General features: G+C 27.5%; 1 protein-coding gene across 3 annotated transcripts in view; it reads right to left on the reverse strand.

Moving 5' to 3' along the window:
- LOC107170025 (Activating transcription factor 3) overlaps positions 1-25,936 on the reverse strand; it is a 40,428-nt gene that overhangs the window by 9,450 nt on the left and 5,042 nt on the right. The window contains exons 1-2 of one of the 3 annotated variants that reach the window (XM_089220008.1): positions 22,764-22,962; positions 14,090-14,392 (exon numbers count right to left, since the gene is read on the reverse strand). The exons of 1 other annotated variant lie outside the window; for it this stretch is intronic. The gene's annotated coding sequence lies outside the window, so the exon portion shown is untranslated. Of the gene's footprint in view, positions 1-14,089; positions 14,393-22,763; positions 22,963-25,936 lie in introns of those variants that run through there. One more of the 3 variants, XM_089220007.1, reaches the window with a different exon arrangement.

The following is a 25,936-nucleotide window of genomic DNA, read 5'->3' on the forward strand; positions in this document are numbered from 1 at the left end:
AGTAGCTGTGGCCGTTACTTACTAACTTGTCGCATTTCGCGATTGGTAGCAGCCAACGCGCCACGACAAGCCATATCAAAATGTTAATATTTTTTTTAAATAACTAATTTATTTTTATTGATGAAACACGACAATACTACTTTGCCGTCTGCAATACACGAATAGTATTCAACAATATTAAACGGCATATTACGATATTATCGTATTATATCTTATGTAAATCTCGTAGGTATTAATATCAAGAAAGTTATTAACTTTAAATTCGTAATATTTTATGACTTTTATTAATTTTATGTTTTTAGCTATAATGTCCTACACATCATTTGACACTTGACGCATAAGTACCAATAATACATAATAATATTATGAAAAAATGGTAGTACAGGTATGCTGTTTATTTATTATTATTCACATAAAACAGTTAAATTATATTTTAATACCAATACAAATAATATGTAAATAAAATAATAATACACTATTTATATTATTCCTATACACTGCTTTAGTACAGGTACTTCTCGATATTATTTCACGACAAGTATGATGTAATTATACTTTTAACATTAATAATGTGATGCTAAATTGTGAATATTTTATCAACTTGTGTGTTTTCAACCAATGAAAAATTAGTGTGATATTGTAATACATAGGTATAGAATTGAATTAGTGTACCTAAATTATTATTTTTTTTTTCTTCACCAGATTAAACCCGATAGGCGATAAGTTTTCAAACGGCCGCGGCTGTACAAATACCGGACTGCTGCACGCGTGCATAAAAAAAAATCTTACGATAAAATACGATTTTAGTGGAGCTTGCATTAAATTATACGAGCGTTATAAGGTATAGATGTTTGTATAAATATTACATATACAATAATGTACGTAAATACGACATAATACATCAATGCGTTAGTAACGCGTGCCTTAGAAGTAAAATAATATAATATTTAATAAAAATGTGTCTAAACAGGCATAACGTTACTGCTATAACACGTATGATATATATCAGTTTAGACATAATAAACGGTAACCTTTTCGATTGTTAGACTCGTCGAGTACGCTACAAACTGTTGTAGATACATTATTGTGCGATATTAAACGATATAATATGCCATATTTGGACAAATATTTTTGATGAGCACTCCACTCCGCTCATCAAAACTTTAAATACTTATAAGATTATAACTCATAAACTCATTCTCAATTCTATTTTTATGCATCGAATTACTTTGGGAAATATCCGGATTTTTAAGATGAAAAAACTACCTATTTTTTGAATTTTTAAAAAAAAAGTAAAGAACTTAAAACATTGTATGGATAAAAATATTTTTTTATATTAACGTTGTTTTGTAACGACTTGAAACCAAGTAAAGAACGTATATTCTAAAATAATGAGTGTCCTTAAAAAAAGAATCACAAGATAAACAGTATTAAAGTTTCCTATATGAAATATGTATAATTCTACCATACCTTACCCTCGGGTCAGCGTACATTTAGAAATGAAAAGCACGTCACGTGTTGGATTTTAATATAATAATTTTTTCCTTTACTCAAACTTCTTGGCACTTTTCATTTAACCTAACCTAACATATCATAACCTTTATTTTCAATGATAAGTACGAACGTTCGAATGAAAATATAAAATGAAACAAAAAATTCGTTTAATAAAATATTTTCGGAAATAATTTTGCGTGAGCTTTGACGATTGTATTGTTCCACCTCGAAAAATCTGTAGATCTAAGATTAACGCCCACGCGCTCCGTGAATACTCGGCCGGAAGACGAGAGACGACCTAAAGAATATAATATATGAAAAGGACGTCGTCGTCACAGAGCCGCATGCAGTCATCATCGCGTTTTTCTATTTTTTAATTTTTTTTTTTATTAGGATCAAAGCCAAATTGTATCCGTACAATATTGTTAAACATGTAATATAGTTTTATGGCAGTTGAAAAAAAACCATACTCAACAATATTTTTCTAGTGGTATTTAATTTCACGGTAAAGGTGACGTTTTTATTTTACATACATTAAATACTTAATGAATATGGATGCAGAACAATAAAAAGATTAATTATTCTCGAGATTATTTCACAAAATTATATTGTTATGCGTTAACATGCGAAATCTGTGATATTGTATTCATGGGCATATGTATATATAATATATATAAGTGTAATATTAATTTATGACATTTATGTATTTTATAATTTTAGATTCTGAACGAAGTGATGAATGTATTGATTTTACAATGATATGTGTGTTTTTTTTTTGTGTCTGTGTACAGCATAACTAGTCGAAATAATGCTTCAATTTCTAACTTTGGGGGTGGTTTCCGATGTAAAAGTGAATATATTTGGTGCGTTATAGAAGTCAAAAGTTAACATTTTCCAACAGTTTTCAAAAAAATCAATTTTTTTATATGGTTGTAATTACTAATAATAATAATAAACTAATCACTGTAAATACTTGAAATTTTCACCAAATGTTAATGTTATTGTAATCTATATACAGTTTAATTTTCAAAAGTTTGACTTTTTTTGAGTTGTTTATTGATCAGTGAAAATTTTTTTTTGAAGTGTCGATAAAATTTTTTTGGTCCTATCAAAATACTTGAAAATTTAATATAAAGTTCCTTATGAGTTGGTCTCATTGTAGCTAAAAGAAAATTAAAAATCGTTAGTCACAATTATTTTTTATAAGCGTTTATAGTTCAAATTTTTATCTTTACTCAAAGCATCATTATAGGAAAAATGTTAAGTGCGTTTGAATTTTAAATTTTTACGAAATAGCGTAACGATAACGATTTATCCTCAAACGATTTTAAATATTTGTTATTATTTAGAAAGTATAAATCGTAGATACTTGAAAATTTCAACAGTTATTTAGATTGGTGTTTTATTTACATGATTTAATTTTCAAAATATTTTGACTTTTTTTGAGATATTGATAGGCAACTGAAATTTTAAATTTTTCTGAAAATTTTTTTTTGAAGTGTCGATAAAATTGTTTTGGCCGTATCAAAATACTTGGAAATTTAATACAAAGTCTCTAATAAGTTATTCTTATGATTAAAAAATTATAAGAATACATATGCACAATTTTTTTTGTTAGCATTTGAAGTTCAAATATTGACTTAATACGTAAAAATTACGGCATATTCAAATTATCTTAGATAGAAATTCATAAAAGTTTTTATTTTTAAATCTAAGATTTGAAAATTTAAAACAAGGCTCCTATAATATTTTTACAATACCAGTTGAAAAATAAAAGAAATACATAGTCACATTTTTTTTTACAAGCATTTTAATTTCAATTTTGACAACATACGTAAAAATCACGAAAATTCGCAAATTATTTTTAATCTAGAAGTTCATAAAAAATTTTCTTTTTAAATCTAAGATTTGAAAATTTTTAATAATCTATAATATATCCTAGACAGATAAACAGTCTCCGTTCAGAATCGTTTTTCGTATACAATGACACCTATCATTGCATTCAAATTTAACCTACCCTAGTCAGAGGTCCACCCCACCCTCTAATGTACAGCAGAGCGATACCCACTTTCCTGCTTTTTTTTTTAAATATGCATTTCTCGTATGATAAAATTATTGATGTGTGTTCTTTTTGTATACGTTTTAAATGTATGATTATTATTATTATTATACATTTGAATTTTAATATTGTATTGGTTGTTCAAGACCGAAACAACGCTTTTAAAGTTCCAAATTTTAGTGTGTTGGAGTGTCCACGCTATACAATTGCATATTATAAGTGTTAAATAAGAACTATATGCTTATAACTTGATTTTTATGTTTCAATAATAACTTCAAGAAGAAAATTTGCAATAATAAAAAAAAAAAAAATCTATTATCTACAATAATTGTATGACGTGGGACTTGTATAATACCTATAGGCTATAAGTGTATAATATCATACACAGTTTGCTCGTTTGTTGGGAATTCCATAACTAAAATATGAAATAAAACACATAGAATTTCTACTGATATATATTATTATTATGTATGTCTATATGACATTAATAACAAGGTGTGGTAGGTACTAATCTATTTAGAATTCCGATCAGTTGTTTGCTTCTTTTACACCTATGTGATATGCGAAAAGTATATATAAGCTAGGTAATCTTAATTGATATGTGTGTACACTGTATATGTGTGAAACGTTAACCACAGACTGAACATATTTAATAATGTATGTTATTCTATAGTATGATATAATTAAACTAACTCATTAATTCAAATTGTTTGATAAATTTTATTTATTTCACATCATTTAGTGCCTATAACCAAGTGCCTAACCAAGTGCCTAAGCCATTTCTAGTGAGTCGCTCGTAACCATTAAATTGTATATTAAATATTTGCATGTAATTATTTTGAAATCGCAACCTGTGCGATGTATATACTTTATATAGGTTAGGTATTAATATATTATTAATAATATTATCAATTATATATACATTTAATTAAAAACAAAATATTCTTATAATATGTTATATGTATATAGATACAATATGTTTCTAAAGTAATTTTATAGAATAATGTCCCTAAAACAATTGTATATAATATATAATAACTACATACTTATTAAACATAGAAGTAAAAAAAAAAATGTTTGGTATAGACTATAGCGTTTGTTAAAATTGTATACACGTCAAATGATTTCGTATTTTCTATAAATTAATATATTATAATATACATTTAATATTTTAACCGTTGATCTATATGGAAGTATAAACCAGTAACAAAACAAAAGTATTGAACCTTATGATATATAGTAAAATACATATATCTTTTGTACTAAATACTTTTATCAATTCAATATTTAAAATTGTTAATACCTAATAAACGTGATTGCCGAACGCAATAAATTATTATAATAAACTATGCGCGCAAAATTATAAAGCGTGCACCATGTAAGTAGGTACTCGCGTATTTAAATGATTACGATAGGTACCTAATAATTATTTTCGATCGTAGGTATACTGTGTTAATTATAAAGTAAAATCTAATGGGCTCGCGTTTTTTTACTCTCGGATAAAACTATAAAAAAAAATTTATTATCGCAGAAGGTGAATTATTAATCACTTTCTTTCCATTAGGTGCAGTTTCCTGAGATGATAAGTAGGATTAATGTGAAACCATGGCCTCGATATGGGTAAATTCTCCTCATCAATTGTATATAATATGTGTATATACTACACTGCTATAATAGTGGGTGTGTGTTTGTGTGTTAGCACATATTTACAAGTATGTCGTATATATATTCACATATATACATATATAAATACACACACACACATTCCTATACATATACACACACACACATACATACATACATACATACATATATACATACATACTTGCATATATACATTACATATTATACTATATACAATCTACATATTTAAATGAATTAACGTGCATGTTTAATCGTCGATTGATATAAACACTAAGCTCATCGACCATAAAAATATTTGCACTTGATTCCGAACAAATCTTCAAGCGATATTACGAGTTAAATTTACATAGGAATAATATTATATTGATGATTTGTTATTTTTTCATTCTAAGCATTTAGGTTTTATAAAACAGCCGATCAATATCGGTTATAGACTAATATAATATCTAACTGCACGTGGTCACAGTCATCGAGTGAAGTTCATAAATTAAGTAAGCTAAATGTTACTTAAATGAATATTACAATGTTTCACTAAAACGACTTATGTGGGAGCTCAGAAATTATTATTTATGATTATTAACATTATGGTCATAAATATTAATAACAAAAAAAAAAACAAAGAACTAATAACGACATTGTACACCTATACAAGCGATTGTAATAAATACAATTTATTTATCTATACATTAAACTAAACAATGTGTAGTACACTATTGAAAACTATGTCTCGCAAATGCGTGATACATCATATTATGATATATTATGTGCAATTCTATAGACTTTTACTATATTATTATAGAAAGGAATAATAACAAAATATAAAATGTTTGAAACTAAAACAGTATATCATCATTCATCAGTTTTCACCAGTAAAACATAATTTTATATTTGTGTGTATATAATTAATTGTTCAATTTTTTTTTTACATCAGATCTCACAGACGAAGCGGGTGATAAAACATCGTTGTTGTGAAATTGGAAATAAATTACAATTTTGGTTCCAAAAGCTCTACATCTGCAGATACTTCACATAACGTTATATATTTAGTATGATTGTCTTATACTTCATTATTGTATATAAATATTATTATAAGTAAAAAAAATAATAATAAAACAATTATCGATATTATATTATTTTATACAATCGGCTACGACTACATCAATTCGTAGGTAAATTATCAATCCAGTTTTCGTTATTTATTCGATGAAAAAAAAACACTCGACACGACTATACTGATTTTACAATATGTACATGTATCATTTTGACGGTTACTGTTATTAGTAATGAATAATAATTTATGTATTGCGCGCGCGTCCCGACGTATGCACACACATACGCTTATTTTTTCCGGCGTCCGATAGTCTCAAATAATATAATATTAAAGCGTCGGTTATTTTTATGATGTTTTTCCCTGTCCGCGAGCCGAAACAACCTTGGCAGCCATTCGACTTTCAGACGATCCAAACAAATTTCATCAAGTTGCACAAGACGTGCGTATTATATAATATTGTATATTCGAGTGCGCATTTAATAAAAAATATGTAGAATGTATATAATTATATATAAATAATGTACCCATGTTTAACGTATAACTCCGCGTGGGGAGGATATCGCATTGTTATAGTATTATGTTTCCGTTGCATTCGATTATTTTGTATTTTATAGTTTATATTATTTTTAAACAATTATTGACCGTATACATATTTATACGACGAATGGTTTTTCTATACGTCGTACGCTGCACATGACAATAATAATATTATTAATCTGATGGATTTTCTATCGAGTCTTAAATACGGAATTTCGAAGGAAAACTCTTTCGTCATCGGTGATTGCAGTTTGCGATCCACGAAAATGCAAACCTAACCCAGGCGTACAAATAGTAAATCGACAAGGGAATTTGGTTTTACTTTTTCGTTCTGCGTGGCCTCTGTATAATACGTTTATGCGGCATTTCCGGTCAGTTATATGGACGACAACTGTAATGAAACGCTAACGCGATAATTATACGCTATACACTAATATTTACATTTAATAGAAGCGTAAGCGCCCCGAGTCACATATATGAGTGTTTATATAAATAAAATGTATTATTTAATAAATTTAAAATTAAAATCTCCATTACAAAAAAAAATACATATGTATTATGAATACTGGGTGTTTCATCGCTAAAGTAAATAATTTAATTTTCCAACTAACTTTTAATAACAGCTCAAGCAATTCTAATCACATTTTCATATGCTTATATATATAAAATTATATTTTGTGTATAAGTATACATGTGTATGTCTTGTTGTGTTTTAGCATTAAAGTGTTTTTTTTCCTGTTGATAGCTTTATTTAAAAAAAAATTAATTTTAAGATATAGTTTTCGATGATTACTGTTTAGGAGACCTATGATAGTTATTAAATAATTACATAATACACCTATTATTTGAGGGTTATCTTGGTTCGAAATAAAAAAAAAAAAGTGCTTGCTTTTGTTATTGCAGTTATTGATATCTATATTTTAAAAGTTAAAAGATTAATTTCTACACTCAAATACTTTATACTTTTATAAACTTTAAGCTCTTGAATGTAGTGTACTTCTAAAGACTTGGTTGGTGGATGGTTGATGTTTACGCCTTCATGGTGGGATACCCTGTATAAAATATACATACGCACACACACACGCGTCGGGACAAATAAAGTTAAGTGCGCAAAGACATGGATTTCTGCGAACATAACTCGTAAGCGCCTCTTTTTACACAATATAATATTGTATATATATCGTAAAAAAATTTCATTTAACTCATTCAACTCAAATTTTATTCCTAGAACTACAAAAGAAATAAACATAATATATAAATCAAGATATTTTTTTTCTATTTTATTTTTTTTTACCGTACGACAAAAACGTAAACAGTGGCATGGAGGATTTTTTTCTGCCACAGGATTGCAATTACTTTATAATATATGAATACACATTATACTATAATTAAAATATTATGTGGTTTTAACAGCTAATGTCGTATCTAAATGCCTTGAATCACACTAATAATATATAAGGTACGTACAAGTACTATTGTGGTGCTATACAATTTTGGTTTGAAAAAACAAAATCGTTTCTTCGTTTTTACCTATATAAACTTACGAAATCATTCTTACATTATATACCAGAAATATTGCACTATAGGTAGCAGGAAAGTACTGTTAATTTGATAAAAACATGAATGGAATCGTGTTCTTCAAATTTTTACTTTTATAGTTAGCAGTTTTACAACATTACAATAAATTATATTATAATATTGTAAGTGAATCTTTTAAATTTCAAATCGGATATATTAATAGTTATTTTTTTGTGCGGTACTCCTCATAAATGCTTGACATTTACGAATTATGTAATTCAGACATTCGTTTTATATATAGATAGGTACCTACTTACTACATATAGAACAAATGGATTAACTATTATCATAATTTAATAACTATGTTATGTTATTATCATCACATTATACACTTAAGTTGTACTTATTAAATAACTTTTTCCTTCATAATGAATAAAGAGTTGTTGAGTTTTCAATTTGCATGTAGGTTTTTGTCTGTTATCTTGACTCGTGTTGCAATGCGTTATTAATCAGTAATCACATAGGTACTATATAATAATAAACTAACTGTGTAAATCTACCAAAGTACACTTCAATTTTCAAATTTTGTACGCAATAAATAATTAACACAAACAAACGCAAATCTACACATCTTTGTATCTAATTAATTTTAAAAAAAATATTACAATTTAAATAATCATAATATTTGTTAATTTTATAATAATTAATTAAATACACGGAACTGCACTGCGGTAAAAGCATCATTGCACTATGCGGGTAAATAATAATTGAGCATTATTTGTTTTAAGAAAACGCATTATAAAAGGGGTCCATTAAAAAAGTAAAACAAACATGCTGATATAATATCAAATAATACATGACCGTTTTTCTCATTATTATTAGTGTCATTTATTGAAGACTTTAACTCTAGTTGCGGACTTTTAATTGTTCCAATAATAATTCAAATGCACTCCAAACATTAAAATTAGTTTTAATTTTTACAGTTGTAAAACGTAGCAATGTTGAGCATTATAATTAATCAACATACGTGCATGACATCAATTGGCACAATATATGTAGGGTATTTTTCAAGACATAAAGTTGTTTACAAACTTCAAAGCTATAATCCGAAACAAAATGAAAAACAACACTTTTAAATCTACAACTATGAGAAATTCTAATAAAATATTATTATATTATTTCAAAATTGTAAGTAAATTTATTTTATTATATTTACCTTGTTAGCAGTGTGCAAATTGTTACCTGCAGTATGTCGTATTATCAAGTTCTAATAGGATATTTTTTTATCGAATACCTAATATATTTTTGCCGGTACTTGCATATAATATGTTATACATTATAACACGCGTTCTACTAGATCAGTGATTTTTCTACCTATATATCTAAACAACGATAATTGAATCATGTCCCAATTATCATGGTAAAACAAAAAAAATCGTTTAATCCCGGTGTCGACGATAAGATGGAATTTTTTTTATCATTTTAAACGTGTCAAAGTCGTACCGTGATGTTCCCACGCGCGTGTCCCGCTGTAGACAATGCGCAGCTCGTGTGACCCGAATATCGCACACGAAAAATAGAAAGAAAAAAACCAAACAAACAAATAAATAAACTCGCTATTACCATGACAAGACGATATGTACCTTCGCACCGTATGCGCCTAACCTATCCGCGAGCGCGCTCACACACAATCACACACATGCATATTAAATAAATGTATTTTACTACTATTAATATTACTTATACACATTTGTTTCATGCGTTTAAGTACTTCTGTGTGTGTGTGTGTGTGTGTGTGTGTGTGTGTGTGTGTACAACAGTCACGAAGAGCCGTGCCGGCCTTGGACTCCCGCGCTCGAAGACCGATCATAATATAACGACTGACGACGGCGGCGTCGGCGTGTATGTTGCGAAAATTTCATTACCGTAGAAATTACCAACTATTTATTTCTGACGCGCATCAAAGGAAAACGAAAGGCTCACGAAGAGCTTTAATCACAATGGCTGCAAGAGACTCGACGATCGGTGGTGCATGCGTATGACTAGAGCTTCATGCCACGAGTACCAATATATACGAGTATTTGGTCGTTTAGTATCAATAGTAAGAGGTAAAACTAGTGATTACTTAAAGATTGATGTATGGTGTGTGTGTATGTGTGCGTGCATGATAATATTATACGATGAGATATCTGTTACATAACTCTTGATTAATAACTTTTCGGTAAGTAAATAAGTCCATCCGCTCGTGGCTAAAAGTCTTCCACAAGGCCCATATGTCCGAAAACGTTTAACAGGATCTTGTGTAAGCGAATGCAAGGTGGTCATCTCAAAGATAAAATAATTTAGTATAGGTACCTATATTATAATTTATAGGTATATTATAATGTGTCTTTAAACTGTCCGATGATATATCTACCAAAAAAAAAAAAACGATCAAAATGCTAGTCAACTCTGGTTTGAACTTCGTATTTTTAAATGTTCCTGTCAATTTTGAGAATGATATCTATTATGTTTAAAAAAAAAAAAAGTTCTGCATGAAAATCCATAATCAAATTGAGTATTACTGTTTTTGCCACAAAATACTTAGCAGTTGAGTAAAAAAAAAATATACCCACAAAGTTATCGTCGATATATTATTATCAACAGTAAAAACGTACAGAATAAAAATTTTTCAGCCCTTCAAGGTACCAATGGGTAGTTAGGACTTGGATAATTATTGTATTAATACAAACTCCGAAGGTATAAACAAAAAAAAAAGTAAAACCATCATGTAACCAAATCATATTATTTATATTGTATATAAACACAAATTCGTAAGTACCCACACGGCCATTAGTTTGTTGGTATACAGTAATTAGGAATGAAAGGTTTTGGTTTTACATATTGAATAAATCTAACGGCGCTCGATTAGTGTACGGTGCGGCGGCGATGGGTGGCGACAAAAACAAAATAAACTCGTTTCTACGGCATTATAATAATAATCGTATACTCCAGGTATATAAGACTGCTGGTCTAAACTGCTGCTGGTTATAAAGAAAGATAAAATTCCACTACATTTTGTTATTATCATCATCATAATATATTATACCGACTAATATTATTTTAAGGGTGGCGGTGAATTATTATCTTTTTTTGTGATATGTGGTTATATATATTTATATATATACTTAATGCATATACACCCAAAGTATCACATATATAATATAACATCATAATATATTACACGATGGTATAACGCGTTCTATTATACAACGTGACTAGTCTTTTCGGATAAAATAACATAATATTTTCTAATGCAATTTATTGTTTATTGACCAAGTCCAATACAACAGCAGAGTGTCGACACGACCAACCCATCGGGTTATAGCACATTACAACAAAATTCTGGGCAATCTAGACTTTTTCTATCCTTGAATAATAAAAGACCAGGTATTGTGCAAAATATGTTATTATTATAAAAATAACGTAAAATATGCATATGAATTAAAAGATTTGACATAATGTTATTATATATGTTTTAATGTTTGCATAAAAACTATGCGTAATTATTTAAATATCTTAGGAACTTAAAACTAAAAATAAAAAATAAAGTAACATATTTTTTAATTTCCAAGTGAGACGGATAAAAATGTATTAGGTATATTTTGTAATTTTATCTAGTTTAATTTCCTTTTCTTGGAATAAAATGGGTTTTAATAATATGAATGTTAAAAAGAAAAATTAAGAGGACAGCAAATTAAAATTTAAAAAAAAGATGTTCAGCCTATAAAAACAGATATAAGGCAGTTTAACATAACGTAGTTAGTTTAATATAGTTAGATATAGTTAAGAACTTCAAAAATTTATCACAAAATCTTTTAATATAGAGTTATTTTAAAACTTATTTTTTTAATTAACTTCGCAAAATTAAAGAAAAACATATAATTATACAATTAAATAATCAAAAATATCATTTCCAAGGGACTACTCAAATGTTATTTTCAGATATGCTCAAGATGATACGATTTTATTGTTGATAAAAAAAAGATAATTAAAAAATTATCACAATATTATATTTATTTAATTATTATGCTATTGTAATGTATCGATAATTATATTAAACATTTATAAAATATGATATGTGGATAACTTTTGAGAATTTTATCATTATTTTAATCTTTAAAATAACGAGTTTACCTTCGTGTACAAGTTTTAAATCATTGGCAACACATAGGTACTTAATACTTTGTACGTCGTTGGTTTATTTTATTATTATTAAAGTCTGTTATTGACTTCTCAACACGTCAACTTAACGTAGAAATGTTTTTAAAACTGTTGGTAAAAAATTGTTACCGTATGGTATATAGTGATGTAAATGAACACAAACCTAGTAAAATTAATTACTAATGGAATATTGCCAACGGCCAAAAAGCAATGTGTTCAACTATAGTTGTCGCGGTGATACGGGTAAAATTAAACTGTATAATATGCGGTAGTCATGTACAATAACAATTATAGGTACACCATATTATGCAGAATTATATATGAGGCACATGTCTACCTATATTCTTAAACTAATATAGTCACTTACTGTATAATATAATTTATCAATAATGCAGTGATTTGCGTGAGCATGTGGCAGTCGGTAAAGCATAATTTTATATTGTACTTAAAGCTTATAATTAAAGAGCTATTTATCGTGTTTAAAACACCCAAACACCCTTGTGCGCATACATATTGTATAACAATGCAGAAGGACAACTGTATTGAACCTAAGCGTCGATTATCCCAAGAGGGCTTACACGTTGTAAAATTACTTAGAATCCGTTAATCGTTTTTGGATTAAGTGGCCTGCAGTCGTCGATGGTTAGGCGATGTGATGCTTGTTATATATACAGGTGCTTATATGGACGCGAAGCGTTGTAGAATGACTATATACAATTATTATATTGTTTATTAAATTGAATTATTGAAATATTAATTGTTTGATTTGCATTCTCAGAATAATCGTGGCCACCAAAGACAGCCAGGCTAAAAAAAAAAAAAAAAATTAAGAAAGAAAAAAAAACGATTCCCCCGCAGGATGATGCACATGCTGAATTCTCACGATCATTTGGTACATTTCACAGTGTTGTGCAGACGTGTGCGTCTGTGTGCCCAAAATTTATAGCTCACACATGCTCCAGTTTAATATTAATGATAAAAAAAAAATACATATATAAAAATAATGTACATGGAACGTTTCCAACCGGCAACGTTTTATCTTATACATTATATATACATTATATATATATATATATATATATATATATATATATATATATATATATATATATTATATTTTATCCACATGAGACTTTACAATATACGTGCGGTTTATTTATTTATTTTATTGTATGCAATAAAGGAAATAACGAAAAAGGCAAACAATAGTATCGAGTTTAGAACAATGCAAGTTGACGTGCGATTTTTTTCACGAAAATATACGTATTCCTCTGTTGTACAATATCAAACTTCTTGCTGCAGATCCCGGTCAACGTCACGATTCAACCATAAAGATAATGACATTTTCAGTATACAGAGTGAACGGTGTGCTGAATAGTGCGACAGTGCGTATATAATATTGCATAATATAATTGTACCGAGATATACTGTGAAGTTCGCAAAAATATTTTGCATCTTTTTACCTATATTATTCTTTTTTATACAAAAATCGAAAATTAAAATATACCTAACGTTCACTCATTGATAAACATTTTTTTTTAAATTTTAAATTCATCTATTATTTGTGTACATCCGGTACTTACGATATAATAATAAAAATACATTTATTATGTAGGTGGTGACTGCGCTTATTGCAACTGTATTATTCTGTATGCATGTCGTATATATGTGTTGGTCGTTCGTGTTAATTCTCTTCGACAATGGTTCTCGTAATTTTCAAATGGCAAATCAACAAGTTTAGTTTTTTATTTTCATTCCTGTTCTAGGAACACCCATTTGGTTTTATTATCGTTTCCTCACCGATGCGAGTACCTACTGCTCCACGACACGTTCATCAGCGGATAACACGCAATATTAAATCGTCTATGCGTTTGAAATGCCGAATTCTGAAATGGAATTATCAACAACATAACATTGCAAAAAAAAAAAGTTTTTCACTTCTCCAGCAAATTATATTATAGAATATGAATTAATATTTAAAAAACCCCGTTGAAAACATAATTGTTATGCCAGATGACCGTCTTTCTTAAACGCGGTAACAACTCTCTGGGCATACAATTTGCATAGATGTATCCTATTATCCATCTAAAACTGTAATGTATGATATGTATTGTAATATTATTTATTTTTAAAATTATAGAAGTGATAGGTATAAAGACATTAAATATATTATGATGTTTGTATTGCCACTAACTATATGACATTATAGTGGCAATTAATGCCCGGAAACAGGACAATTTGGAAGTATAATTAATATCATACAACTTATCAGAGTATAATTTCTTCTAAATAATAAATAGATTAACATTCAAGGTTTTTAAAGTCTAATTTTGAGACCAATCTTATTCGATATTCATTTTTTACTCTTTCACAGGTAAATATATAGTAGAAATAGGTTCTAGAGCCATATTAATCATCGTTGCAGATGTTAATTACATTAAGTCACACTCGCACACACACACACACACACACACACACACACACACACACACACACACACACACACACTCACTCACTCACTCACTCACATACATATGTATTTAATATTAAATACATTGAATAACAAGTTTAGAGAGGTAATATACATTTTATTTTTAAACAGTATACGTTATAAGTTATAAACTTATTAATTGCATATTTTATAGTTATTCTTTGAAATAGGTAAAATATAAGCATACTGTTAGAACCTAATAATAGTTTTACTGTATTATATTTTAATTTACATTTTGCTTATACTTTTTACGGTTTTCAAATGTAAAATTAAATTTTATGAAAAAATATACAATAATAAATGTTATTATAGCGATGCATCTCAACTAAAACGGTTTCAATGATAAAATTCTAGCTAATAACATTTACTACATTGTTAACATGGAGAATGGAGATTCATTTGTCTTTTAGTGTTATATTTATGATTAACATCATATAGCAATAGCTATATATGATTGATATGGTTAGGATTTAAAGACTTACTCTACATTAAGTAAAATATTATAATTTTGAACTTGGGCCAATACATAATATCTTATAAAGTATAGACTATCAGGTACTATTCTTTATTTAATGATAACTATCTAGTGAGATACAGTTTAAATTAAAAATGTATTAATTAATAATACCAATAAGTGCTAAATAACTGTAGAAAAACTGAAATTCATATTAGTATATAGTAATTTATGGGTATTTTTTAGTTCTTACTAGCATAACTCATATACCTACCTATATTATACATGGCGATTCAACACTAAATATGTATAATCAATAACAATTAAATTTTTAACACTATTGAAGGAGAATCATGTGATGATAATAACCTTTTTTTCAACAAAGAAATATAACTTTTCAAAAAAATTATTTTTGGAAAATGTTGTATCTAAATCAAATTTGAATGTTTTTGAGTTATTAAACTATGTGTATCAAGGATAATAGTCCATAATAATATAGATTTATAAGGCTGTAATAATTTTAAAATAATAGTGATCGATATAAATTTAATACAACTTTATAATTTATAAAATTTAACCAAGAATAATAAGAATTGGAAACTATTATTCGAAGTACATAAAGTTTAATAACACAAAATCACTTATCCATATTTTGATTTAAACACGGTAACATTTTATAAAATATCATTCAAATAAAAATTTTGTTAAGTGACAGTACGTCTGTGTAGCAAAAAAAAGTAATTAGTTCTAGTTTGAAGAAAAAAAAATGTGTGTATCAGAATTCATAATACTTCTTACATTGTGTAATAATTCTAAATTATTAGCTATATAACTATGTATAGTACTATACTATAATTGTTTGTTATACAACTTCCAATAGATAAGATTTTTTGAAATTATATACATAGGGTATTTAATTTAATTTGTCTCCAAATTAGTTTGTTATTTTTTTACATCCTGAAACATATTAAGCACATCAAACATTTATACAATAAAAAAGGCCAAGTTAGAGCACTTAAAATATGATAGCATATCAAAGAAGTGATATATATACGCAGTGGTCATGGTGCAAGTCTACTCTTTTTCAAGTCCGTAATCTCACACAACTTCTACTCTCTTGAGCAACTATTCTCTTTCATTTTTATTGCTTAACACTTTAACATCATGCTCTAAATTGGTCTCTTGTGCGTTTTCAATGTCTGACACACAGATGCTCCGCAAATACAATCTTTCATTTTTAAGTGTCAAATTGTTTTAATGAAGTATAAAACAGGTTTTTCCTCTGCATAGATATTTCTACTTTAGTCTTTAATAGGCTAATTATTTTGTGTTAGGTTCTTTTATTTTTAATTTTCTTCTAGTTTTCTCCTCTCCATCACGATGATGGACATGATGAACGTTTCAGGTAGTCAGTAATTAACATTTAAACTTTAAAAATCTTTAACATGTTGAAACGGCTTAATTTTACCATTGTCCTATGTTGTTTAGTTTCAAATTTCAAGAGCCAACAAATAAAAATACGAGGATAAAAAACTGTGTGAATTGGTTCATGAATAAAGATACATAGCATCCTAATTGAACTTGGCCTGGCTCACTGCCGTGTGCTCAGATATTGAAAATAGAACACTCGGAAGACATTAAACAAATTATTCAAGTATAAGCAAAAAGGCATACTCCGGTTGAATGTAATGGACACAAATTCACAGGAAAATGTGACACGTATTGACCATTATGTAACATGCAGGTTGTAGCAAATCGGTAGCCTGTTAGACATAACTATTATTTGGGTAATCACAGATCCTTTTCTGTATGCTATTTTATCTATTCAAATATAATAACATACGTAACAATCTATTTAAATAGTACTATGTTTCAAAAAACCTTTTTTAATGTTTAAAATATTAATGAGAACTCATATGATGACTTATTGAATATTAAACACAAATTTAATAATAATTTACAAAAATAGCCGTTAAATGTTTATTTATATAGTATGTTAATTAAGAATAATTATGACAAACAAAAACACTGTCAAGACAAATAAATTCAAAAATAAAAAATATTGTACCAAGCTAGGACTTAAGAGCCATGTGAATTTAATAAGTTTAAACATTGTATAAAATAATTTAGTTTTAAAAAATACAATACACGTATTGTCATGAAATTTAATTTGAAAGTTTTTCATATTATTAATGTGAAATATTAAGTCAGATTTGCTTAGGATTAGTTATAAATAATTATTGATCAATTGATTCCTTGACAAATATTGTGTAGGTACTATTAGGAGTATGTTAATACGTTGAACACGAAATTCTTTTCTGAAGATTACTCAAGAGCTAACATTTATTTTTCATTCCTTTATTGGCACTCATTTGAAACAACTTTTAAAACGTTAATAATTCAACTTCTTTGGACCAATCATAATTGATTATTGTTAAATACTTAGTGAACCTACAAGATATGTACACATATGGAAGAAAGTAATTACTATAGGTATATAACATAATTAATTGTTAGACTATATATAGGCAGGTAGGTATGTGTTAAATGTTTAGAGGATGATACTTACATTTTGTTTCCTTTATGTATGTACATATCAATGTGATAATGTATAATATTATATACCTACATTATGATTATACTGACCCCAATTATTATAAAGTAATATACTAATACAGCTTAGAGAGGTTCTATATAAAATATATATTATGCATATAGTATATATACCTTTATGGCTATTTAATATTCACTAGATTCATGACTTATGATTTATAATTTACCAGCATACTCATATATAAACATTAAACAAATATAGCTTTCACCGTTGAAAATTAAATGAACATAAAAAATTTATATCACTACATATAATTGTACCTGTTTAAACTAGCCTAAATTAGTTCCACTAAAACTGCAGAGAGTCTTTAATGGAATACCTAATAAAAAAATAAAAAGTATTTATAAATCATCTGAATTCGGGGAGATATCTTTGCACTAAACTAAAAGATAAATTTATACAATTATTAGCGAAAAATTTATTTTTGTAAACGTCCAAGGATGCTTTGAGCCGTTGTTCGATTTAACTCCGCGTATAGGTATATATTCTCCTTAATCCTCCAGTAACCAGTAACCATAAAATACTACACTTAAGTAGGTAGCTAATTCTTTACATTTTGTAGTCTGAAATCTATCTATTAACCTTAATACATATCATATATATATATATATATATATACGTCATCAGATTATCCTATAAATACCATATTTTGTATATATTATGTTGATGAGCGATTGAGAAAAGTATATAATACATAAACCATCAAACACAAATATTTATGGCCAAAATAAAATAGAAATGGATTTAAAATTGTTATATCTGACCAAACGATCTCGATCCGACTATAATTTTATGATATAGTATTGCTTATATATTTCATTTTATTGTATAATATTTTGGTACCAATTTATTTTATGAACATTTTTTGTTTTATATACAATTCTAGTTAAATTATAACATATGCTGTGATCGAAATACTACATGTGTTTAATCATATTTCTTAAGAACAATAACTTGTAAATATTAATATTTTCTCAATTTAATTTATAGCAATAATAATAATTGTAACATATTATGATTAAAAAACATTTTGTAACAAAATATTTTAATATTGACAATTATTAAAGGTGCCTATGTATACACAACTTAGATCTAAGATATACCAAAATTCTCATTAATTACAAACAAAATATTACGATTCAAGAAAAAAATAAATACATTTTAGTAACAACAAATCAAATTTTTTTTTATCATTATACCTAATTATTATTTATACAAACGCATAACTGTCTGGTGGTTTGACAAAAATTTGTATAATTTGTATCACCAGTATCTCTTTTCCATCCGAGCGAATCCTCGAGTAAAAAAAAGCAACTTTTTTTTAAATTCATATTAATGCTATCGGACATCACAAATACAGAATTCATTGTATTTTCCATAACTATGAGCGATACCTAAAACCAATTTGTCGTAATCTCTATAGAAGTCGACATAGAAGCAAACATCTTAATAATCTTAGTTATTTTAGATAGATATATACGAGTACACACGCATTTCCAATAATAATGTAGCTTGTACACTTTATATGAACAAATCAGTCAGTACCTACATCCTTGGTAAAACTGTTTGCCAATTACTCAATATTTGTCTTAATTATTCAAGATAAACATATTGGCTATTATATTATGCCATATTATTATATGGCACATTAACTTACGTTTTAACGGATATTGTTTATATTCATCATCACATTGTATAGTCAAGAAGGAAAATTAATATTATTTATCTTATCAGTAAAGATAGATAAAAATATACTTGAAACATTTTTTTTTTAAGTTGGGGTAAATATATCACCCTATGGAATTACAATTTGGCAAATGTAGTTAGGTACTATATCGCATCACAAAATACACGTGGTTGATATAAATCTTTATTTTTACAATTTCAAAATAACTTGAAAATTAGAGATGATATAATTAACAATATAGATATATAGCAGTTTAATAATAATAAGGTTTTAAGGGGGTAAAAAGATACAATATGTATCTGTTCAAGTGAAATGCATTCAAGTATTTATTTTATGGATATTAAAGAGTACCTACCTATAATCTTTACACAATAAGTATTGAGTACCTATACACAAGTGTCAAGAATTATTAACGTACTTATATACATTTTCTTTTTGCCTTAAATAACGCGGTAAAAACTATAAATACTTAAACATAAAAATTTCTTCTTGATAAATCTATTTATCCAAAACTTTCAAATAAAACTACAAAAGTGTAATAATAGGTACCTGATATAATGATGATGAGCCGTTAGATATTTTAAAATTTTGATGCGCATACAAATATTAATAATTAATTTATACCTACTTAATTAAAGGTATGTAAAAATGTATTTATTTTGTTTTGTTTTCACAATAATTTATAGATACGTTTATACAGAATGTTTAACACAAAAATATTTAAATATGCATAATAGTTAATATAATACTATATAATATACTATATACATTCAAAAACTAAGATTTTTATTAAACTTATAAAACAATGATTTCGAATAAATTCTAAGCTCTTAACTTTCTACAATTTAGAGCAATATTGTTTTTAAATTGATAAACTTATAGTTTATAATTATTAAAAAATGTCAGAAAACTGTACTTAACATTTTTTAACAGATTAGTATTTTTGACACGTAATTTTTAAAATTTAATTAATTTAAATTGTTGTAAATTATATTTAAGTAATAGGTATACCAATTTATACACCAAAAATAAATTTATAGATATATATGAAAAAATTATAATTATCTAATACAGTTTATAATGTTTATATATTTCATAATACCTGCGAGATACCATAATAACGATTTGAGATTCACATAATATGAATATTAGGTGGACCAATTCCTAAATTGCTATAGCCATCAAGCATTCTATCCTATTTTTTTCCTTCAATTAAATTATACTACGGCATATTAAAATTTTTATTTTTTAGAATTGTCAATAAGTATTTACCTACACATGAAATTGCCTAAATTTTCATTTACTTAATCTTCTTGTCATTAAGGAGTGTCCTGTCGAGATATAAGTAGGTGATAAATTATTATTTTTCAATCTATAATATCACCATATTTTATTATAGATTCTTAAACAGTTAACTTTTATTTAAAATGCCGATACCTAACATAACGGTGGTGGTTCTAATTTTAACAAAATAGTTTAGGATTACCACTGAAGGATATTCCTTAAATGGTATAAAAAATTAAGTATTTGATAATATTATGTTTACTCCAGTATATATAATACTTTTATTTAATATTCCAAAAGTCAGAAAGTTAATTGATTCATTAATTAAAGAGAAGGTGAGGTAACATATTTTTTGAATCATTCTGTATAAATAGTAATATAAGCAGTAAAAAATGTATATATTATTTTTATTCGAAAGAGTCATTAACATGGTACAGTCGTACAGATGTCATGCAGACACCCAATTACTTATAATGCATCAATTAAGTGATTATCTGAGGCTGAAGCTAGCGTAGGCTAAACAATAGACACGTGCTGCAGTATAACGTCCTCGTTTTCGGATAAATAATGTAAATAAAATAATTATTGCACTTTTATGCATGAAAAATTATATATGTAGGTATATTAATAATTGTAACGCATATTATATTCTAATGAGCTTGATTTAATTTTCATCAAAATATTTAAAATATGTGACTGCATGGATGTATATATTTTTTAAAACATTGTTCATGATAGTTTTAGTTAAATTAACGAGTATAAATCATCTACTAATAAATTATTATATTCATAGTTATATATAAATAATAAATTGCAGTTTAACATTATATAAGTATACGAGTAATTACTTGTATACCTATTAATTATGTGTACTGATAAATTTACCATCACATATAAACATCGTGAGTTCATTTCGATAACGTTGGTAAAAGTTATATTATGATATATTATGAATGAAAATACGAAATATCGAGCTTATTATGTAGGTTCATCGTATATATATAATAAGTAACAACTGACGATAAATAGTTATATTCTTATCAATTATTTGATTTAAAAAAAAATAGATACATAAAACAAATCGGTTTACTTTTGATATACAAAGTGGAATATTAGATTTAAAATAAGTATAGGTTATCTGCAGTTATACAATGATATAATTTTACTATAACATTAATTGCTGTTTTTTTTTCGTATTGAATTTTGTAATACATCATACATTATAGTATAACTATTAAGACATTAAAAATATAATTATACCTCCAACCTACCTTTTTAACATATTGTATATTGTCAGTGATTTTGAAAGAAACTAAATATGGTTTTACGTACCTACATACAACCTATAGGTATCTCTGCCTACCTACTCTACCTACCCCTGTATAGTAGGTATCATAAACGATAATAAAAGACAGACAGCTAAAATACATAAAAAATTAAATAGAAAAAACACCTATCTATAAAATAATATTATCTCAAGCGGTTAAAAAAAGATTTATACTGTATTTTGTGTGCATCTACCAATGATAAAAGTCGTGTTCATATTAACGATTTTAGTTTATAATAATACTATATTCTCGATGGAAATTTTCCAGTTTATCTTCCTAATAATGTGGTACCTACCTATCAAGATGGTGAAGTGAAGAAAAAAATTGCAGAAACCAGGCATATACCTAATATTCGTAATTCATGTATGATACGGTTTTCATCTAAGTACAGGTACTTACCGAATACGGTTTCGAACTCAAGTCGTCCGAGCACAACTGCGACTACGACGACAACAATGGCAATAATCGGGACGTCGGATGATCGGAATCGGAAAAACAACGACGGACAGATCAGAAATAATTACGGGAGTAGCAAACCGCACACAACAACACACGTCGCCTCGCGACCATCGCGGAACTGATCGTTCAGTACTGACACTCGGGCACGCTGCCGGTGCGCCCCGTCGTCCCCCCCACATCCTTTCACGCGCGGGCTTTCTAAATTTAGCGCTGACGTCAATTCTCAACGTTCCGATTGGCTGACACGGCGGCCCGCTGACCGTACCTATTGGCCGGGCGGCCAGCCGGGGTTTGGCGGGCAAATTCGATTTTGACCGTTTCGCGCGGCCACTTGTCACGTGCAAACGCACATGCACACGCACGCGTAAGGCACAGACCAACACTTGCACGCCCGTCGCATCAACTGCCAAAAAGCCTCCCGACGTCACTCTGTCGCAGGTAGACATAATATTATTTTGATAGCGATATAGTAATGATATTATTATATATGTAATCTCTATAGTCGCCGACAGTGTATAAGTAGTAGGTAGGTACCTATAGGCTATAGATAGTACCTACAATAACAACAACAAAATTAGGTAATAAAAAATAATAGTAATAGTATTAAAGCACTTTGATAGGTTATCATACTTATATACATACAGTATACATATACGGTACCTAATAATTTGATATGACGTATGTACGTATATACAATATACCTCACATATAGGTATACAATACGTATAGCGATTATTAAAATATATTATTGTTATTTTATACTTTATAATCATATAAAATTTGCGCATAATTAGGAGCTATTTGCGATGACGCCGTCATGAGTATATCTCGAAATCCGTTAGATTTTCGTTGATCATCTAATTGAAAGCAAGCGCGGATCCATTGGAGGGGAAGTGGTAGGAGCAACTGCCCCCCCATGACTATATCTCAAAATGTATTATTTAAATTTAATATTTGATGTTATCCTATGTAGATATATTATCATTCCGTCACAAATCGTTGTATTTTATATTAATAACACACATTTATAAATTGCTGATAACAATATTATGATCGTCTGATCTATATTAATTATTGGGTATCTATTCATTGCTACCCGCAAAATTGTTATGGTGACTGACTGATGGAATAATTTGAAATTGTGAAATCTTAAATTGTAAATAATCCAATAAAGACATTCAATTCAATTTAAGAAAAAAAGTATTAATTATAATTAATATGCAATTATTGCATATTTATAATATAATATGTACTCGTATTTACCAGTAAATAAATAGTAAATTTAATTAGATATTTATAATCCACCCCTCCCGTTTAAATTGACTGGATCCCCACCTGACTAAAACTAGTATATAGGTACTCGTACTAGTATAGTAATAATTAAATAATTTAGGCATTGATACATTTTATAGTTCTACTTATATTTAAATTATATAGATAGATACGCACATTACAATGTTGTCTTATGCATATATGTAGGTACATAGAAATAGTCTTATACAGATTAAAATGAATCGCAAAGAAACAATTACAAAATTGACCCCGCATTTCAAGAGTATATAAAAATTACAATATTATAATATTAATTATTAAATATAGCATATATGCTGCCTAATGTGGATACAAATTTAAAGAATATACCTAGTTTAACGCATTTTAAGTTCTATGTATTTTGAATGTTAGGTACATTGTTAATTAGTAATATCGTTATTAGATGATATTAGGATGTGTTTTATAATATTTTATTAATATATATCCAATATCCACACTGATTACCTACGGTTTGAAAGAGCGTATTAAACTGTATATTAGGTATGTATACCTAAAAACGGGTTGATATCTGTTATAATATAGGTATTACCTACCTATTATAAACGATATATCATTCACCTATATCTACCTATGTATCATATTTTGTTTATATATTATATTTATCATATTTTTCAAGGAAATATGAGCTAAGCAACAAATTTAAAAGGTACTTATACACACGCAGCACGATAATATACTGTGCCTATACAATAATAATATGTCTATATATCGTAACCACTTGATGAAAAGATGACCTATTCGTGAAATGGAAACACGTTTTTTACACTTTGTGAATTAAAAAATATTTCACAAAATGGTCACTCAAATTTAATATCGTGTAATTTTTTTCACAAAGTGGTCGTTCACTTTGTTTACTGAAATACAACATTTAACAACTTATTCTACCCTTATAAATGTTAACTTAAATAATTATGTATAGTGATAAAGTTTATTTATATCATATTAATTTATTAACCGTATTGTTAACATGTTTTATTTATTAGAGTAGAAAAATGAATTGTGACAACGACTGTTACATTCTAGACTACCTTTAAAACAAATACATCTTTTGGTTTGAAAAGCACTTTTACACGAATAACTTAACGGAAACGTCAAGTTTGATTATATCCATATTAACCTCGTGCCCATGTCAAATAATACAATAAATACTTAAATGATATATAAATTATTCTATACGATTATTATACTGCAATTACCAGACTATTCGATATCTGTTTTGTATATGATATTTATTAGTTTTGATAGAAGTCATAATCATAATGACGATTATAAAGAATTAACCTTGCGTGAAACTTTCCAAATTGTATTTGGAGGTCAGGGATTTTTAAGTCTTTCGTGTAAAAGTGCTTTTCAAACCAAAAGATGTGTTTGTTTTAAAGGTAGTCTAAAATTTTAACACAAGGAATTTTTCTTGGTATGTTTTATTTATAACTTTGTTTTTTTGTTTTTTGAGGTTTACTATAAATACAATTATTGCACTTATGTATGGAGGTGTTAAACCAGATGAGGTTTAATATAAAAAATTTAATAATTAAATTTAGCTGCTGCAATAGTATTATTACTGCACTATACATAGTATTAATCGAAATTATAAATTATACATGTACAGTAGTCACTCGATAATTCGAAATTCAATGGACTACCGAGCTAAAAAATTGATTTATAAAAGTTTTCGATTTACCGAGTGTTCAAATAATTAGGAGAAAAGAAATTCATTTGAATTAAAGAGAGATGAAAATTTTATGTTATTTTCACCTGCTTCAACTACCGCAATCACTTTT

The sequence above is a fragment of the Diuraphis noxia genome, unplaced genomic scaffold, assembly GCF_037042655.1.
Source record: "Diuraphis noxia isolate RWA-SAM2 unplaced genomic scaffold, SU_Dnox_SAM2 contig0002, whole genome shotgun sequence".
Classification (NCBI taxonomy): domain Eukaryota; kingdom Metazoa; phylum Arthropoda; class Insecta; order Hemiptera; family Aphididae; genus Diuraphis; species Diuraphis noxia.